The sequence below is a fragment of the Ooceraea biroi genome, chromosome 6 (genome assembly GCF_003672135.1).
Source record: "Ooceraea biroi isolate clonal line C1 chromosome 6, Obir_v5.4, whole genome shotgun sequence".
Classification (NCBI taxonomy): Eukaryota; Metazoa; Arthropoda; class Insecta; order Hymenoptera; family Formicidae; genus Ooceraea; species Ooceraea biroi.
Window position 1 is genome coordinate 6,899,727 of NC_039511.1, and position 15,745 is coordinate 6,915,471.

Here is a 15,745-nt window from a genome sequence, read left to right on the forward strand (position 1 = left end):
CAAGCCTGTATAGTGGCTAACAGCTGAGCTGTAGAATAAACTGATCGGCTTTGTCTGGCTTATTTGTGACAAGCCAAAAATTCAAGAACTGCTAGAGTATAAAACCCCGGGATTCGGTAACAACAACTTTATTCTTTAATCTATCTCAGCTACCGTCGCTTGCGCTAATCTTTCGCGAAGACCGTTGCTTGCGGAAACTGCCGGACGTGAGCTCTGTGAAGTTAGCACCCCCAATTGCGCATTTTTATAAAATTTTGATAACGTTTGTTTGTCCACGATTTGTCCACATTTGTCCAACAAAAAATTTCGTTTGTCCACCTTCCAAAACACAGTTATAACAAAAAAATTTTTTGCAAACAAACTTTTATCACTAGCACCCCAATAGCGAAATTTTATAAAATGTTGATCGCATTCGTTTGTCCACGATTTGTTCACATTTGTCCAACAAAAAATTGCGTTTGTTCACCTCCCAAAACAGTTATGACAAAAACATTTTTTGAAAAAATTTTATCACTAGCACTCCCCATGTAAAGATTTCTTTACGTTCAAAGCACCAAACGATTGTCCATGATTAGTCTATGTTTGTCCGCTAACAATTTGCGTTTGTCCACCTTCCAAAAAAAGTTATAACAAAAAAAGTTGGAAAAAATTATATTAGCAGCACTCGCATAAAAAGACTTCTTTGTTTTCCAAGCATTTCTAACAGCATTTTCTGCAAGTTGAGCACTGCAATCGTTTGTCCACACGTTGTTTTCGTTTGTCCATGGATAACTTTCGTATGTTCACCCACGGAAATATAGTTATAAACAATTAAAACGAAGTAATTAACAATAACCGCTCTGTGCACATCTAACAGCATTTTCTGCAAGTTGAGCACTGCAATCGTTTGTCCGCACGTAGACAAACGAAAACAAGGTGTGGACAAACGATTGCAGTGCTCAACTTGCAGAAAATGCTGTTAGATGCCCACAGAGCGGATATTGTTAATTACTTCGGTTTACTTGTTTATAACTATATTTCCGTGGGTGGACAAACGAAAGTTATCCATGGGCAAACGAATACAACGTGTGGATAAACGGTTACTGTGCTCAACTTGCAGAAAATGCTGTTAGATATGCACAGAGCGGTTATTGTTAATTACTTCGTTTTAATTGTTTATAACTATATTTCCGTGGGTGAACATACGAAAGTTATCCATGGACAAACGAAAACAACGTGTGGACAAACGATTGCTGTGCTCAACTTGCAGAAAATGCTGTTAGAAATTCTTGGAAAACAAAGAAATCTTTTTATGGGAGTGTTGCTAATATAATTTTTTCAAACTTTTTTTGTTGTAACTTTTTTTTGGAAGGTGAACAAACGCAACTTGTTAGTGGACAAACATAGACTAATCATGGAAAATCGTTTGGTGCTTTGAACGTAAAGAAATCTTTACATGGGGAGTGCTAGTGATAAAATTTTTTCAAAAAATGTTTTTGTCATAACTGTTTTGGGAGGTGAACAAACGCAATTTTTTGTTGGACAAATGTGAACAAATCGTGGACAAACGAATGCGATCAACATTTTATAAAATTTCGCTATTGGGGTGCTAGTGATAAAAGTTTGTTTGCAAAAAATTTTTTTGTTATAACTGTGTTTTGGAAGGTGGACAAACGAAATTTTTTGTTGGACAAATGTGGACAAATCGTGGACAAACAAACGTTATCAAAATTTTATAAAAATGCGCAATTGGGGGTGCTAACTTCACAGAGCTCCGGACGTGGCTTTCAAAAACTGATCTCTTGCGCCTTGTCATCAGTGCGCGATCGCGTTGTTGTCGCGGAATCAAAACTGTTGTACATAGTGTAAATAAGTTTTATATGTTAGTGCTCTATTAAAATTGTGTCGTCCTAAGAAAGTGAACATTTTTTTGCCTACTGTGCTGTCTATCATTCGTGTCATCCGTCCTTTTCACTCGCTCACGTTAGAACCTTTCTAAACAAAGGGATTAAAAAACATTAATTAAAAATAAGATTCCCATAATTTATATACAGGGTGTATCAGGCCACCCGTGACACCCGATTTTTTCGTAAACGCGACATTTCAGAGAAAAATGTTTCAGACAAAAGTTGCAGGGTTGGAAAGGGGCCATTCACTGGTGGTAACAGATTGGCCATTCGCGGTCATTTTCAAGGTCATTTGAAGGTCAATCCAATTTTTTAAACACAAACCGATATTTTTTATTGCAGATTCTGATTACATGCAAAACAATAAGAAACTTTTGTTTGAAACATTTTTTCTGAAAATGCCTCTTTTGATCTTGAAATCATCTGGGAAGAATATGATGCACTAATGAACTTTAACTACTCTTACAAGGAGTTGCTAACAAGTGCGAAATCAACTTTCGAATGAGTCATAGTGCATTCGAAAGGGGACGAAAAAATATTTGTGTCGTGTCCGAGGATTTGGGTGTATGGGCCTTAGGTTCGGAGAAAATCGCATCGAAATGTGAATATTTTCCAGCTGTACGGCAAGTACCTTGAATAGCTAAAGTTCGGCATGAAGCGCGATAGTGTAGTGGTTAAGCGCGTGCCTAGCGTTTTGCCGGCCGCGCAAGCTGGGTTCGAGACTGCGTTATGACAATATTTTTCTTCAGTTTTTTTCCTCTCTCTGTTTAATGAAATGGTTTTATTCTGTATATAATAATTTATTCTTCGATTTTATTTTATTTTGCAGTTATTTGCGTGGAATAAAAAATAACTATAGTTTTCGATATTGATTATTTATTCATGCATATTTTAATGTGTCCATTGTTTCATTTATTATAAAATTCTGACATCCCTGTGCAATGTTGCGGATGATAATCTATATAGAAGCATTGAAAACATAAATGATTCGCACACCATGAACATTTTATAAATGAAAGCCGCATGTTGCATTTACATTTATTGTTATGTACATTGGGTGGGCAACATAACTGATTAACGTTATAAAATATGTCGCGTTCATTTGCTAATTTTGATGCATACCAAGCGAATTCGATCATTTTTTCAAATTGCGGAGCACATAAATAATGAGTCAGTAATTGAATCCGTATAGCGTCATATCGCGTATTCAATTCTCTTCTTTCTTCGCTAACCATAATATCCGGACAGTTTTGAATGCGTTTGATAATAATTTTTACTTGTCGATAAAAATAGACGTCGCAGGGTTAACAAATCGGAGTGCATTTCGGCGGTATTATTTGTAAATTACATGTTGGTTTGTTTTCGTCATTCACAAAAATGTCATTATACATGTGAATATTTTTCTGACCTCCCCAAGAGTCTACAATCATCAAGAAGGCGTTGCTTCCAACGCGCAGCGTACGGTTTTACAACTGTTTGTAAATAGCGTTCATATAAATCGGAGGTCAGTTTACCTGACTTTGAGCAAACGAAAGTTCCTCAAAAAATGATCGAATGCGCTTGGTATGCGATAAAGTTAGCAAATATAAATTATCACACGCAACATTGTACAACGATGTCAGATTTTTTTATATAATAACTAACAAAATAAGTATAATAACATATACAAAAACTATAGTTATTTTTGATTCCACACAAATAACTGCAAAATAAAATAAAATCGAAGAATAAATCATTATATACAGAATAAAACCATTTCATTAAACAGAGAAAGAAAAAAAAACTGAAAAAAATTGTCACAACGCGGTCTCGAACCCAGCTTGCGCGGCCGGCAAAACGCTAGGCACGCGCTTAACCACTACACTATCGCGCTTCATGCCGAACTTTAGCTATTCAAGGTACTTGCCGTACAGCTGGAAAATATTCACATTTCGATGCGATTTTCTCCGAACCTAAGGCCCATACACCCAAATCCTCGGACACGATACAAATATTTTTTCGTCTCCTTTCGAATGTACTATGACTCATTCGAAAGTTGATTTCGCACTTGTTAGCAACTCCTTGTTAGCGTAACCCAGGACCAACGACGAGGACATGGCAGTTATCTGGTCCTGTGTGTGTGTGTGTGTGTGTGCTCGCGCGCGCCTGCACGTGTGTATGGAGGCGCGGATTCCACGGCTCGTGAGTTCCGCGGTATTTAGGGACTCCAAATCGCCCTCCGAATGTGTAATGTGTGTAATGTGCGGTGTAATATGTATGGTGTGCATGTTGTGTATTGGGAGTGTATCACATCATCCATGCCAGCCCTTCATCTCGAGAAAGTGCAATATCGCAGAGAAAATAATAGTGTTTACAAATTCTCAAAATGCCTGCCACCTTGATTCACACATCGCCGCAATCGTCTTCTGACGTTGTCAGTAGCTCGCAGAACTTCCTCGTGACCCAGCAACTGGCAGGCGTTCCGAATTCGCTCCTTCATGTTGTCTCTTGTTGTTGGACGATGTTGATAAACGATGTCTTTTATCCGGCCCCAAAAAAAGAAATCCATGGGAGTCAGGTCTGAGGATCGAGGTGGCCACGCCACAGGACCTCCTTTGCCGATCCATCGCCCAGGGTACAGGTCATTGATTACGTGCCGTGCGACCAGCGAGAAATGGCTCGGGCAACCGTCATGCTGCATCCACATCACTGCTCGTGTCTTCAGTGGGACGTCTTCCAGAAGCTGGTAGAGGATGTTGTCGAGGAAGTCAGCGTACACATGACCGTTCAGAGTGTCATCGAAGAAGTAGGACCCGATGATTTGATGTCCGATGAGGCCACACCATGTATTGAGGCTCCACACATGCTGGTTGTTTACTTCTTGCAGCCAATGAGGGTTTTCTTTTGACCAGTAATGGGCATTGTGGATGTTGACCTCCCCGTTGCTCTTGAATGTAGCTTCATCGGACCAGAGAATAGATCGATGGAAGCTCTGGCTTTTTGTTAATAACCATTGGCAGAAGTCTACGCGTTTCTGAAAATCTTCTCCAAGCTCCTGGTGCAGGTTGATGTGGTACGGATGTTAACTACTGGTGTTCAAAATCCTCCATACCGTCATATGACTCACACCGCAATCAGCCGAGATCCTTCTGGTCGAATCGTGAGGATTCACAACAACGGCAGCCAAAATATCAGGCGCTATTTCGTCTCTCACCGGTCGCCTAATCTGCTGATTTCGATTATGTTGAGGCTGCAGCTGACCAGTCGTTTGAACCCGACGTGCCAAACGCCTGAAAACTTCTCAAGACTGAGGGACACGTTGAGGGTACCTCTTTGCATACAGACGCTCGGCTACCCTGTTATTTCGACGACATTCGCCCAACACTATAAGCATGTCGAAACCTTCCTCATTTGAAAACATGTTTTGCTTGCCGAAGGTTAGTGTTGAATGACGTTTTAACAATCTCTCATAACAATGACAACGTTGCTAATAATCACATTAGTCGATTGGCCTATTTGAGCATGCTTCCGACTAATAAGGAGATGCCACAACCGTCCACAAAGGTATAATAAACACTAACGAAGTTTGCGTGGGATTGTCTTTGTGAATCAGGTTGTGGCATCTCCTTGTTAGTCGGAAGCATTGCTCAAATAGGCCAATCGACTAATGTGATTATTAGCAACGTTGTCATTGTTATGAGAGATTGTTAAAACGTCATTCAACACTAACCTTCGGCAAGCAAAACATGTTTTCAAATGAGGAAGGTTTCGACATGCTTATAGTGTTGGGCGAATGTCGTCGAAATAACAGGGTAGCCGAGCGTCTGTATGCAAAGAGGTACCCTCAACGTGTCCCTCAGTCTTGAGAAGTTTTCAGGCGTTTGGCACGTCGGGTTCAAACGACTGGTCAGCTGCAGCCTCAACATAATCGAAATCAGCAGATTAGGCGACCGGTGAGAGACGAAATAGCGCCTGATATTTTGGCTGCCGTTGTTGTGAATCCTCACGATTCGACCAGAAGGATCTCGGCTGATTGCGGTGTGAGTCATATGACGGTATGGAGGATTTTGAACACCAGTAGTTAACATCCGTACCACATCAACCTGCACCAGGAGCTTGGAGAAGATTTTCAGAAACGCGTAGACTTCTGCCAATGGTTATTAACAAAAAGCCAGAGCTTCCATCGATCTATTCTCTGGTCCGATGAAGCTACATTCAAGAGCAACGGGGAGGTCAACATCCACAATGCCCATTACTGGTCAAAAGAAAACCCTCATTGGCTGCAAGAAGTAAACAACCAGCATGTGTGGAGCCTCAATACATGGTGTGGCCTCATCGGACATCAAATCATCGGGTCCTACTTCTTCGATGACACTCTGAACGGTCATGTGTACGCTGACTTCCTCGACAACATCCTCTACCAGCTTCTGGAAGACGTCCCACTGAAGACACGAGCAGTGATGTGGATGCAGCATGACGGTTGCCCGAGCCATTTCTCGCTGGTCGCACGGCACGTAATCAATGACCTGTACCCTGGGCGATGGATCGGCAAAGGAGGTCCTGTGGCGTGGCCACCTCGATCCTCAGACCTGACTCCCATGGATTTCTTTTTTTGGGGCCGGATAAAAGACATCGTTTATCAACATCGTCCAACAACAAGAGACAACATGAAGGAGCGAATTCGGAACGCCTGCCAGTTGCTGGGTCACGAGGAAGTTCTGCGAGCTACTGACAACGTCAGAAGACGATTGCGGCGATGTGTGAATCAAGGTGGCAGGCATTTTGAGAATTTGTAAACACTATTATTTTCTCTGCGATATTGCACTTTCTCGAGATGAAGGGCTGGCATGGATGATGTGATACACTCCCAATACACAACATGCACACCATACATATTACACCGCACATTACACACATTACACATTCGGAGGGCGATTTGGAGTCCCTAAATACCGCGGAACTCACGAGCCGTGGCACAGTGTATCAAAACACCGATCTGGAGGGAAGTAATTCAATTTTTCCAAGGTAATTTCGAATACTAATTACCATTGAATACTTATTGTGGATAGTCAGCGCTTGTATCGACACAATTTTTACACCCTAATAAAGTCCAATGGCTGCTAGGGGTACTAGTAAAGCAGCGCGCGGCGTCTCCACGCATTGACGTTTGTCAAACATTCCCTTGATTGACGATTCAATAACTTCCTGATAGAAAAAGATATTCCCGATCTGCGAAATGGAAAGTTGCCTAAAAGTATGTTCTAAACCTACAAGTTATAGATAATAAGAGAGCTCTTTTTGTTTTTCCGTATTTAATGCATACATAGGTAGACAATTTTTTCCATTATTTTTCACATTCAGCAAAGATTATAAAAAAATCCCCACAATACCCCACTGTCATATTTGGCTATTATAATATCTAAACCTTCAACAATCTTATATGCAAAGCTCAGCTGCTAGTATTCGCTAATATCAAAGTTATATTATATTTTCAGAGTCGACGACATCAATTTCGCGGAGACGTATGTTCGATATATGGGTAAATAGCAAACATGCATCTCGCAGTGAAGACTTGATAGCTTTTGTTGTCTCATATTTTAATTTGCAAGATCACAGCGAATAACATTAAATGATTCATACATTATCGCCAAAGTTCCAAAATATTTAAATAATTATGATTTATATATGTTTGTATAGTTTATGGTTAGTTTGATTATTTATGTTAAATTAAAATGTTACATTATTTAAACAGTTTAATTATTATTATATAACCGTTAAATATTAATTAAAAGTTTCCATTAACACAATAAGAATTATTTCCCTTCAGATTGGCTATTTGTCACACTGTGCGTGGGGTCTGCGTCTCCATACACACGTGCAGGCGCGCACGCGCGCGAGCACATACACACACACGGGACCAGATAACTGCCATGTCCTCGTCGTTGGTCCTGGGTTACGCTAAGAGCAGTTAAAGTTCATTATTGCATCATATTCTTCCTAGATGATTTCAAGATCAAAAGAGACATCTTCAGAAACAATGTTTTAGACAAAAGTTTCTTATTGTTTTGCATGTAATCAGAATCTGCAATAAAAAATATCGGTTTGTGTTTAAAAAATTGGAGTTGACCTTCAAATGACCTTGAAAATGACCGCAAATGACCAATCTGTTACCATCAGTGAATGGCCCCTTTCCAACCCTGCAAGTTTTGTCTGAAACATTTTTCTCTGAAATGTTGCGTTTACGAAAAAATCGGGTGTCACGGGTGGTCTGATACACCCTGTATATTAAAATAAAAAAAGTGTTATACACATACAGTTTGACTATAAAGTTTCGGGTGACCTTTATTTGGACACAGTACAATTGGACACGTTGCAAATAGCCACGGTGCAGATGGACACGAAACTTTGTACGCGATTTTTTGGAAATTGGAAACAGTGCAAATGAACGCTGTTCATTTGAAAAAGGTGCGCACTGCAAAGTTGGATACCGTTCAGTTGGATGCAAAAATCACTAAGTTGCACACCATAAACTAAACTAACCTAGCCTAACCTGCAACTTAATGGTATCAAACTTTTTTGTGTCCAAATAAGCGATGTCCATTTACACTTTGTCCAATTGCAACGTGTCCAATTGTACTGTGTCCAAATTCACCGCTCCCTAAACTTTCGACAATTTTGTTTTTTAACACGAAAAAATTTTATAACTTCAAGATTTAACTTGTTGGTTCTACTTAATGAAAAAGTAATTAATAGATAGAAAAGTTCTCTTGAAAAACTTCTTTCTTTGTTTAATAAAATAATGTGAAATCTAGAAAACAGAAATTTATAGCTTTATTCTATTATAGCTTTTATTATAGCTCTCTTCTATTTCATCTTCATAAAAAACATTTTCGATGGAATTAGCATCAAGAGATTGTGGTCTACTCAAGGGAAAGTTGCGGTTGACTCTTCACCGATTTTGATCAACTTTCACATGATGAATCTATATCGAAAATAAATAGTATCGTGTTCAAGCGTTTTATCGAATGCGCCTTGTAAGCAAAGTTTGTTACACTTGAAATTAGGAGCTGTCGTTACTGTGGATTATAAGGCATAAAGAGAGATACCATATCGACTGTGCCACAATGACACAGTCGGTGAGCGCTATGGTTAGTAGTAGCGAGTACCCAGAATCAAAACCTGTCGTTGTCAATTGTTTTAGTAATTTTTATTTTTTTGCATTATTTTATATGTAATATGTATTATTTACTACGTACAAATAAATATTTTTAGGTATATATTTAGGTATGAATTTATATATATATGTTAGGCTCAAAGACCGAACACGCTCGCTGAGCGAAAAAACCAACCACAATGCGTTCTTACTTCTCAGATTCAACCACAACGCGAAATTCATGTCGTGGCACTGTCAAAAACGCTCATAACGCGTTATGGCATATTCAAAAAGGCTACAAAGTGAAATTCATGTTGAGGTTCTTTTGATAATCGACCAAAACGTGTTGTGCTAACGTGAAAATGCCACAACGCATTGTGGACGCTTATTGGACGCAGCCATGACACACGGTATAAAACCACAAATGCAGCCCAACGGATACAACATGCAGAGAACAATGGCCGTATTCAGCAGACTCAACCGCTTAGTAGCAATCGAACATAATTGGTTCTAACTTTTAGAACCAACAAATCAACATTGAGTATCAGCGGAAAATCTAGTAACGTTGCTCAACTGTTGAGTCTGCTGAATGCAGCCAATGTTTCACCGTCTGTACCATAGAAATATAAGATAGGCCGGTATTCATAGTTGAATCTTATATTTAAGACCGTCTTAAGTGTATCTTCAGATATTCCATAGCCAATAAAATGATCCATACAGCATCTTCAGATAAACTTAAGACGGTCTTAAATATAAGATTCGACTATGAATACCGGCCATAGACTCAGCATGCATGTTCATGGCAGAACGGAGAGAGAGGCAAAACATCAGTGAATTTCTGTCTTTGTCTGCGCAGATAGAGTGCGCAGTCGTTTATTGACAACTATTAGCGTAGACGCAAGAAGATTTTCGCTTGTAAGAAAATATATGCATAAGCGTAGTTATCTGTGGACAACCAAGCGCATTGAATTTAATTTCATGTTGAATTTAATAAATATGATATTGACTTTACAGTGAGATTTCAGAAATATATAAATTCGCATTTATGAGAAGATGCCAAAACAAGAGATAGACAAAACATACTGAACATAGCATGCAAAATTTAATTTAATATATAATTGGTGACGCTATTTTTATTATCAACATAATATTTGAAAAATATGTTTCTTAAAACTATACGAATCTTTTATTTTTGAAAGAAAAACAATATAATTGAGCAATCAAATGGGATTTCAAATAAATGTAAATAAAACAAATTCTTGTGTATGCATATTGCAGAAATATATTTTCAATAAAGTATTTTTCATAACACAAAAAAAATATCTTTTAATGATAAAAGATTCTGACATCAATTATAACATTGTATTAGGGTCGAGGCGTGTAATGAAGGGCCGGCACACTCGTATGAACTTGTTTATTAGTAAACGCGTACAAAAGATCGCGATCGTGAGCCACGTACGTGCTGCTTGAGCGGGAACAATAACCGGAAGGTAAAACAAAAACGGAACAGGAAAAAGCGCAGATCGGCGGAAGGATTAGCAGCGCCACGATCGGGGACAAACGATTACGTAGAGAGGCGCACTTGTACCAATGTACGTAAAGACATCCAGGAGATACCGAACACATTGTTATAACAATATTAATTAAAATATAATACTTTAGAACAATATTGAATACAATATTATAATATAACAGAATATAATATTATAGATTATATAATTTTATAGAATATGTAATATTCAATACTTGATGACGGATAAATAACACAGCACGGACACCCAGCTTGGCTCTGAGCTACTTATTTTGACATTATGTAATATTCTGAGACAGACTTTCTTTTTTATCGAATTAGAAGTCTACACCTGACGCGGCAGGGTCCATTGCTGCCAGGGCTCAGAAAATAAAAGAGATTAATTTTGGGCGCCAACTAATTTACAAAAATTAGTAAAGGAACTAAATGCGTTCATTCCATTGTATAAGGCAAATTTATTATAACTATTAAAATCAACGGTGAACTATAGCAACGCAATTAAAATCAACATATCTGTGAAGGCGTGGATAACAATAAAATTATTAATAGTTCTTTCACTCAGGGGTGGTAGCGATGGAGAGACCCACAATATGAATTATTATAATAACAATAATAACGAGTAAGTGCAGATTTTATGATGTTGACTTAACTACAGATTGTCTGAGACGGGATAATATAAGTTCCTTACTTACAATCATATCCGTGTTCAATTCCTCGGCAAACCAAATAAGCCAAATGCCAAATAACCTAATGCCACTGACGAACAATTATAAAATGGCGATCCGACTATCCGAGTGCTCGACCCCCGGGAATTAGAGTCTGTTCTTGGATCTAACGCCGTTTACAACTATAATATCGTGTTTGCTCTCTGAATCTTTCCCTTGGAGTGAGCAATTTCGCTTTCTCCCGCGCGAGCAGAGACAACGCTGAATTCGGGACTTTGACGCATGCGCTTCCGTTCGATTATCGACCATACCCTCAATCGAATCCTCATCTCGATCGAATCGTCAAATCCTCCTCTCCGATGGTACATCAGTTAATGCTCTCGGACTCGGTCCACAAGCAGCATTCGAATGGCCTGCATGACCGGTCCTGCTGCTCCTTCTGTGGCCTCCACAGTTTCGCCGGGATTCCTCCACCGCACCGATCGCCCCTCTCACTCCGATGGTGGGTGATAAAACAGTTCTTATGAGATTAGATATATAATCGGCTGGACTATGAGTTCATATTTCATTTCATTTACAACACGAGGTTGCACAGATTCTCCGTTTATAATTTTACATTGCCTTATACTATAGTGATTCTAATAATTATGGCAAGAACTCCCGGTGAGTTGTATCACGTCGATGTTGAGGTGGAAAGGCGTACTGTCACAATTCATTTTATAAAATAACTTAAATAGAATATGACATAAATCAATACAGATACACATAAAATGATATAATATAATGTAAGAAGTGTAATGTAAGAAATAATTATTGAAGTGTAAGAAATAGTTATTGATTTTTAAATAATATGAGTTTAGTGTATGTTGATCTTATCCTATTAATTGTATGTTTTTTTGATGTTCCTTCTTGGTAAAGACGCAGATTGAAATATTTTTTAAGAATTATTCTTAATAATTGACTTCTCTGTGATCGCAATAGACTCGGATCAAATAAATGAGTATTATTATTGAAAATATTTAAAAGAATTTCAGACATTGCTTTTGTAAGTAATTTAAGGACAACATTCTTTACATTGAACAAGTTACGATATGTTCAAAATACTTTTTCAACAATAAGGCAAGTTGTGACAACATATTTTGATGCTGAAGTTAAACCACCGTAACATTTCCTTTTTTGTAAATAAGATAAACTTTTATTTGAAGTTAAAGCGGATAAACATATTTCACAGTTCATAAATTTAGTTACTTTTTTCACAATAAATCCAGCTATATATCCAACCACATCTTCGATATAGTTACTGCATAGCTAAATGTTATGAAAAAGATAATCATGGTCGTTTTTATCTTCAATAATATCTTGCGTTTCAGTAGAATCATACATTACATTATCTATACCTTCAGTATTGGTTGCAGCACATATGTTTAAGATATCTATTTCATCTATTTTTGTATTATTAGCACATTTGGAAAGATCAACATCTTCATGAACCAGTAAACGTTTATAAACAGCAATAAATTGCTGAGCTGTTGGATTGTCGTTAAATCCTCCACGGTTACGCATAGCACTAAAGAAAGTTTCTAAATGGTCTTGAGATAACTTGTACATTGTACGTTAGTAAATATTTATAGTTACTATCAAGAAACAGACTTTTAGCAATCTGCAAAATGTTTTTCATACACACAATGAAGCCAAAAAAACCAACTTGCGATTAAATTGAAGAATACGACAGTCAGCATTTTTTAAGCCTTACAAGTAATCGCAATAACTATCTATTCGTTTGCAGATCTCATCATAATTTTGTCTCGTTATACATTGTGAGGATTGATTTTTGCACAAACGGTTTCTACTATTTAGTAAATCAAATATATTGTTTATTTGAAAACAAAATTTTGCTGTAGCACTAGCATTGGCAAATTTACATAACTGTAAATCTTGTTCACAAAATATTAATGCATTTTCCACGCTTGCGCTTAACACTTGAGCTGCTATTGAAACTTTCATTTTTTCACCAATTTAAATGTCGACGACGAACTTTTGTCGCTGCGTGAAGTCCTTCAGTTGCTTGTAAGTGAATTAATGATTCAATATAGTCCCAATGTATAATTCCTCCGTCTTTATCCCACAATACTTTCGTACTTGCAAATGCATTTTGAACGAGTTTTAGCATGTGGCAAGCATCAAGAAGAATGAAAACTTTATCTTTAGTTATTGGATGGATAATATATGGTTTTAAATTTTGTACTGCCAAATTAGCACCCATGTTGTTCAGCATACTGATGTTTGAAGCAGCCCCATCCATCGTAATAGATATGATATGTATATTGGCTTCATGTAATACTACAAGACTTTGTTTTAATAAGTTTGTTCTTTCTTCTTCTGTTAACGTATGAATAAGGTAATATGCATTGGTATTTTGTAATGAGCATTTAAACATGTAACTAAGAAAGTTAGTGCGTATTGGGCTTCTGGCAACTCATCTGTAATCGGACACCCTATATATATTATAATCAAAAGTCGACACCCTATATAATATAAAATAAGATAGAGTGAGATACCCTATATATTGTTATGTCCGGGTTGGCCACCCGGCATAACGAAGAGCCGGTCAGTTGCCGATCAGCTGAGCGTCATTGGATCGGCCGTCGGAAGAAGACGCGCGTTGCCAAGGAAAACAACAAGAAAGAGACAGAATCGAAAGTGACTTTGACATCGACGAACGCATGCTATATCCCGCTGCTCTAATTATAATAAATCGTTTCCTTTGTAAAAGAGTGTTATTCTTTGTGCGCGAGTGTCTCCGCGAGTGTGTGAGCGAGTGCGGTTCGCGAGCATGTGCGTCGAGCGGAATCCGCCGCCCGGATCACAACTTGTTGGTCAACCTACGACGACGTCAACTCGTAGATAGTAAAACTAAAATGAGTTCCGTTGGACAGCTCGTTCACGCCCCATCACACGCCATTCCCACGATTAATCGTACTGCCGGATACGCAGATTTACTCAGCGAATTCATTGTGATAACTAACCGAGACAAGCCTAAGCATCACGTATATTACTACATCGAGACACGAGGCCCACCGATCGCGGAGCCTGCCAGGCGCCGGAGAAATATAGAGCTGCACGCGAGCAGTTGACGTAGATGATGGCTGAGGGTATCTGCCGCCCGTCGAGCAGCCCCTGGGCCAGTCCGCTAACCTTGTTCCAAAACGAACAAGTGAATGGCGCTCTTGCGGTAACTATCGTTGATTAAATGCGGTCACCGTACCAAACCACTATCCGATACCGCATCTGCAAGACTTCACGTATCATCTCCAAGGCTGCCATGTGTTCACAACGCTTGATCTGGACAGAGCATATCATCAAGTCCCAGTCACTCCAGAGGATCGTTCGAAGACAGCAGTGATTACACCTTTCGGTCTGTTCGAGTTCGACATAATGCCTTTCGGCCTCTGCAATGCTGCGCAGACATTCCAACGTGTAATGGACGAAGCACTCCGAGGATTAGACTTCGCACGCTGTTACATCGACAATATAATTGCTTCGCTCAACGAAGAACAGCATCGTCAACACCTGCGATTAGTATTCGAAAGACTCAGAGACGACGGCCTGTCTATAAATGTATCCAAGTGTTGTTTCGGAGCCGACAAAGTGCAATATTTGGGATATTTAGTTAGTGCTGACGGCATCGAGCCACTGCTAGCTAGAATCCAAGCGATACGTGACTATCCAAAACCTAATAATCTTACTGAACTACGACGATTTTTAGGATTAGTGAATTTTTACAGACGTTTCGTTAAAGACGCTGCCGCCGTGCAAGCCCCGCTGCACGCCTTGCTCAAAGACGCAAGAAAACGACACAGCGTCCGGTTCCCTGGGACGCGACAACAGGAGGTTTTTAATGTAACCAAAACACAGTTGGCGAACGCGACGTTACTGGCTCAGCCGCTAGAAAATGCACCACTGCTTTTACGGACAGACGCATTCGCCACAGCGGTGGGCGCCGCACTCCAACAACGCTACGGAGATACCTGGCAACCGCTTGGTTTCTTTTCACGAAAATTGAGCCCGGCGGAAACAAACTACAGTACTTACGACCGCGAGCTCCTCGCGATATACAGAGCCATCAAATTCTTTCGTTACTTAATCGAAGGATGACAACTAACTATAGCCACCGACCATAAACCACTTGTATTCGCCTTCCAGCAACGATCAGAGAAAGCTACACCGCGTCAGCACAGATATCTTGATCTAATCGGCCAATTTACGACGAAGATTATTCACGTCTCAGGAGACAGCAACACAATCGCCGACACGCTATCAAGAATCAACGCCATCGATATGCCAACGATCGTTACTACGGATGAGCTGGCGACTCATCAAACCGAGGATGACGAACTGCAGCACTTACTTCAAGATAAAACTACGCTCGACCTTCGCAAGTTACGCCAGGTACAGACACGTTTCTATACTGTGATGTATCGGGGGATGATGTCCGACCATATGTTCCGCTCAACCTGCGCTGAACGATGTT

General features: G+C 39.3%; 1 protein-coding gene across 7 annotated transcripts in view; it reads left to right on the top strand.

Moving 5' to 3' along the window:
* The window catches only part of LOC105276776 (ammonium transporter Rh type B), a 352,615-nt gene that overhangs the window by 259,195 nt on the left and 77,675 nt on the right, over nt 1-15,745 (top strand). The gene's annotated exons all lie outside the window — the stretch shown is intronic.